Source organism: Triplophysa rosa, unplaced genomic scaffold (assembly GCF_024868665.1).
Source record: "Triplophysa rosa unplaced genomic scaffold, Trosa_1v2 scaffold28_ERROPOS1528291, whole genome shotgun sequence".
Lineage (NCBI taxonomy): Eukaryota > Metazoa > Chordata > Actinopteri > Cypriniformes > Nemacheilidae > Triplophysa > Triplophysa rosa.
In genome coordinates, this window is record NW_026634304.1 from 48,588 (window position 1) to 54,694 (window position 6,107).

Consider the following 6,107-nt stretch of genomic DNA (forward strand, 5'->3'; position numbering starts at 1 on the left):
TTATTTTAGACACTCACTTTGCTGATTTGTACAATCTCTTAGTAATTTTAACTTTTTACCAAACTCAGCTAGCCTATAATGTAATATGCAATGATAAGGACAGGTTTTGATTAACTCAGCTTATTTTTGTAAACAGCTATCATGCATGTAGAGTTGTATAGAAATGTTTAGTCTTTTATGTTTAACATTTTCATGAACTTAACATTTGACAACTTTCACATTTTTAGTGCAAACAAAGGTGCAAAATTGTATCAGAAGTGCAAAACGAGCTGCTCTCACTATGAATTTAAATGGGGGCTATGGTTAAACCTCCTTTGCTGTCAGCTTTGCACGCACGCACACACACACATTCTTTATTTCAGTACACTGCTACATTGCACCGAAGTGTATACCTACATATAAGCATATCATTTAATGCTTACTATCTAAAACTGATGTTAAAATGGTTGTAGAAATTTATTTTGGTGATGTGAAAAATTTTGGATATTACAGTTTACAGTTTGACCACAAACACACACATAAATGTGCACAAAATACTCTCAACTAAATTTAAACTACAACAACAAAGACCAAATGTGTACATTGTGAGTTCTGCACGAGAGGAAAAAAAGACAAAATCAAGATCCAAGTTAATGTTATCATTTCATGGGTAACATTATGGGGCGGTTTCCCGGACAGGGATTAAATCTAGTGGCAAGATTGCGAATTGCAACCAACCGTTCACTCCACCCCACCCCTCCCGTTCGAAACAATACTACGGCTGACAGAACATGGCGAATTATTTGCAAGGGGACCCGCGGTGTATGTAGATAGAAACAGCTCATTCTAAGGTAATAAAAACAAAACGCTTCATTGTGTAAGCTCTTTATACACCTCTGAAGAAATAAGTTATGTATATTATATTGCATTTCTGTCAATAGATCCTCCAAAAATTTAAGCCAGGACTAGGCCTTAGTTAAATTAGGATATTTAAGTCGTTTTAAAAAACATACCTTGCAAAAAACATTACTTGTGTGCTTCTCAAGACAAAACAATTGCACTTATATATATCAAGATATATATGTCTTAAGCAGGGGCGGGTCCAGAGAATTTTTTGGTGGGGGGCACAGGGGGTAACAACAATTAATCTGGGGGGAACGCCCAAAAGTAACAAAAATGAAAGTTGCCACTTATCGCCCACTTCAATATGGGCGATCACTTCAATTTATATCGTACAGTTACACACTGTTTGTTTTCATCTTGCTTTTCTTGGCCACATTAAATCTGCTGGGTGTACTCTTACCAAGTGGTAACACACAGACCACTAGCATGTTTGCTGTACAGAGTTAGCAAGAAGTTAGTGCTTCTAGCTCTGTACAGTGAACATAGCAGTGTTCTGTATAGTAATCAGTTTTAAGCACCACTTAAATTCTTACAATGCAACAACAATATCCTTTATTAATACAATAAATAAAATAAAAATGTAAAATATACTTAAAAATAGAATAAAAATCTCAGTGTTCTGTGTAGTTGTCAGTTTTAATAAGACTAAGCACAATCGTCACAATGAAATTTAAATAAAACTTTTAATTTAAACTGACAACAATAACAACATCAAAATCAGTAGTGCTCAGCTCTTTACACTGTGTATTGTAAACAATTCAAAATAACTGTATCTTGCGATTGCCGTGTTTGCTGTTGAACATCCTTACGAACTCATCCATATCCAAGGCCTTGGCTCTCTTGGACTCCACACTTAGCACACCAAGATCACTCAGTCTTTCATTGTTTCATTGTTCAAGTTAATTTTTAAAGATGTTTAACATTTTATTTAACTTTTTAAAAGTTGACTTGGATCATTAAGCAATGACAACTCCAAAGTAACATTTAGATTGTCAAGCTTTACCCTTTTAAATATATTAAGGGACAACTACATTTCAGCAGGCAAGTAATACAAAAGAGTAATTCACATGCTGCTGGTGATAGATTAATAGCAGTTTTAATAAATATTCTATCTTGGGGACCTTTCGGTGTGGCAAAAGTAGTTTGAACTGGGAGGTTCCTGTTGGAGCTGCTGTAGCTGTCATCTGACTCAGCAACATCATCACCAGGGTCAGTCCTCTACTTTTGTGCATCTGAAAGTATTGATTGACACAGTCAACACTTCAATAATTCTATTTTTAATTGAACATACATGATTTAATTTTATTTTTAGTAAAGTGTACATGATTTATTTAGTAATAATATATAGCATGAATTTCAAATATTTAATAAATACACAATTTTTAGTGCATAGTGCCAGTTTAGTACTGTGGTTAAAAGGAGGTATTGGTTCATTCACTGAGTAACTGTAAAATCGTGCAGAACACCACATTACACATATTAAAGCATTTCCCTAATACCTGCATTTTCACCCTGAGGTCCATGAGGGCTGATTTGGCCCTGGAAATTTTGGCCTGTTTTAGCTCCCTGGCATAATTCAGCTTGACTACTCTCACACTGCTGGTCACCTGCACTCTCCCTGCTCATTTTCTTCTGTGTCAAGAAATTGGAGATATCTCCCTGCCTCCGTTTCATGCTGTAGTCTACATTCAAAACGTGTCCACAAACACAATAAATAGCAACATGTTATTTGTACTGTACCAACATCACAGTGGCAACAATGATATGATACTCTGTTGTTGACTGTTAATTCATGTCACAAAACGCGAAACATACAACGGATGCTAATTGGCAATTAGCATCCGTTGTATGCAATTAGTAATTGCTAACGTTACTGAAACAGTGGAGAGATGTTTACGTTTATCCAGATGGAGAGCTAACTAAAGTAAACACACAAGAACAGTTTCCCATGCAAATTGAATCAAATTAGACCCAAATAGACAGTCTTAAAGAACCTGTAGAGTTCTGTTCTTACCTTAACTCGGTGCACATAGGAGCATCACGTTGCAAAAAAGTCTGTGACTGGTGAAGTTACGAGTTCATTAGCGCAGCCGCGGAGTCACTTCCTTTGTCTTTTTTTCCCAAATAAAAGCCTTCATTAGTTCTTAACACAGTCTAGTCACAAGGTTACAGATTTTGCTTCCGTTTTAATGTGCAGCATCGGTAAAGAGCTTTAGCGTAATGATTGACATTACCCCGAGTCAATGACCATTGGGGGGCACACGGGGTGGCCAATCAGATTACAGGGGTGGCGGGTTCCCCCCGTGCCACCATGGAAGCCCCGCCACTGGTCTTAAGCCCTGTCTGGGAAACCGCCCCTTTGTGTTTCCAACAAGATTTGGTATATATTTGTAAAACAGGCAGACAGATGTAAAGGTTGACCAAGAGCATTGATTTAATACAAAAACCCAACCATAAAAGGGCACTTCCGAGTGTAAGGGGAAAAAGGGCATGTGCTCTGCACAGGTTGAGCCCTATCTGTGCACTTGCCTGTGTGTGTGTATGTGTCAGAAAGAGAAGTTTTGGTTAGTACCTAAATGTTGTAGACAAAATATACTTGTTATATTATATAACATAATGATTTACTGTTTACAGAAAGTAATAAGTAAGGTAATAATAATATTACTTTTAAAAAGAGTAATGTCACATATCGCTGTGTGTATTAACGCGCACGACAAAGGAGTGACATCAAAACAGGTATTTTATAAAAAATCCAGGAGAACAAGAGCAGAGAGTAATCCAAACACAGGCAAACATTAACATAAGCAATAACCGACAAGGGAGAAAACAGAACAGGTAGTGTAATAACAAGACTAAGGGGCTGTCCACCAAGGCGCTTTTACATGGCTGAAAATACCTGCTGCAGGTGCTGAGCATGGGAAAAAAGCAGAGCGCCGGCGCTGAGCGTGGGAAAAAAGGCCAGCTGCTCACCATTTCAAAAAACGCGGCGTTTCCATTGGAAACAATTAAAAAAACGTCTCGGTGGACACATCCCCTAAAGAGTGACTACATGAACACAGGTGGAACTGAATAACTAATTAACAGAACAGAAACTAGGTCAAAAGGAAACAGAATACAAAACACAATGAAAACCCAGACAGAACCGTGACAAGAAATAAGTAATGAGTAATAAATTACTTTTTTAAAGTAATGGGCCCAACACTGATCATGACATAATTAGTATGGGAATTGTTTTATTTAATTTCCCCTTTTTTTAAATATCTTTGTTTTATTTTTGTTTATCCATATTGCTGGTGTCTCCACCTATAGGTAGGTGCTAATATATGGTTACTTTCATAGTAAATGCACATTAGGTTAAAATAATTTGGCTAAAAATGTCAGAGTTCAGTTATATGTTACAATTACGATCTGAACTATAAAGGGATAATTCACCCAAAAATGAAAATCGTGTCATCATTTCCTCACCTTCGAGTTGTTCCAAATGTGTTCCAAATGTGTATAAATGAATACAGAGATTTGCGTAATAGGACTAGTTGTTATAATCCCACTATTTCAGCACAGCTGAATTTCCCCATAGGACATTTACCGTGCCTTACGCAGGGGGGAAGCAGCCAAGAATATGAATAGAGGAAAGGAGGTCTGAGGTTCCACTGGTTCGTGGGTGTAGGCATCCTCTGTGTTTGGGGGATAAATGATTATAGACATACATAGCATACTTACCTTTCCTTGCCATTATCAGAGACATCTCATGAGTTGTGTGTCCCACTTTCATCACATTATCCTGAGTGAAAGATGCCTTTTGGTGAGGTGCTGCGGATAATGCCCTTTGTATGGTTCCCATCAATGCCACACATCGTCAGTTGTGCACCTCAGCCTCATTGGGTGTTTCGGCCCTTTATCACAAGGCACCCTCAGCCAAGGGAGGCCCACTGCAGGTTGATCAGACCTGGGTGTGTGTCGCATTGTTACAAGGTCATCTGGCAGAAGCAGTGGGCAGCTATCACTACAACTCAAAGGCACCACAGTCGTTACCCGCCGGCCCTGAGGATCGAACCGGCAATCTTCTGGTCACGAATCTGACTCTCTAACCCTTAGGCCACGACTACCCAAACCGTTAATGTGCGCTCAGTACCCCTGGTCCCGTGTGGCATACCATTACAGCACATTACCAAAATCAACGCAACCATACGCGCCGACACATTGGATAAGGCTGTTATAGCCCCACTGGCTCCGTTAATGTGCGCTCAGTGCCCCCGGTCCCGTATGGCATAACATTACAACACACAACACCATTTTATACGTGGTCACTTGGCAGCCCATATTGCGTCCTTCCGTTTCAACCACAGCCAGTGGCTGCTTCTCTGAGCGACAGTAGCAAGTTCTTTAACTGCCGTCCATTGGGCCTGTCCTCTGATCCCCACTTTCTTAAGCAACCTTGTAGTGGAATTGGAAACAAAGCCCCTGCAGCCCACTTCCACCGGGAACAGTTTCGCTGTCCATCCCCGATCTTCAGCTTCCGCTGCCAAGTTGGCATACCAGAGATTCTTTCTTTCAAATGCTTTGTTCATGGCCTCTTCCCAAGGTACAGTCAACTCAACTATGAGGACTGTCCTACTGGAGCTGGACCACAGAACCATGTCCGGCCACAGGTTGGTTGCTGCAATTTCCAAGGGGAAAGTAAGTCTGTGGTTTAAATCAACTCTCATTTCCCAATCCCTGGCTATACTCAGCAGTCCTGAATCTGGGGTTAAGGGCTTGGCCCGCAGTTTCTGCCCCTCCCGAATAAAGGGTTGCCTTTTTAGCGAGTTAGCCTTGGCGTTTTGGGGGATGGCATTTGCTGCCACTCTCTTGGTCTCTACTGCTGCAGCCAAGCACTTTAGTACTTGATTGTGGCGCCATGTGTATATTCCTTGTGTCAAGCTCTTCTTACAACCCACAAGAATATGTTTGAGGTTTGCTGGGGCTGCACATAGGTGGCAGGCTGGATCCTGCCCGTACCAAACATGCAGATTTGTTGGTGAGGGCAGCACGTCATATGTAGCTCTTATGATAAAACTTAGCCTGTTTGTTTCCATACTCCACAGCTCACTCCAAGTGACAGAGAAAGATATTTGGAAGAATGCTTATAACCAAACAGATCTCAACACCCATTGACTCCCATAGTAGGAAAAATACAATGGTAATCAAAAGTGCCCCAGAACTGTTTGCTGTCCTACATTCTTCAA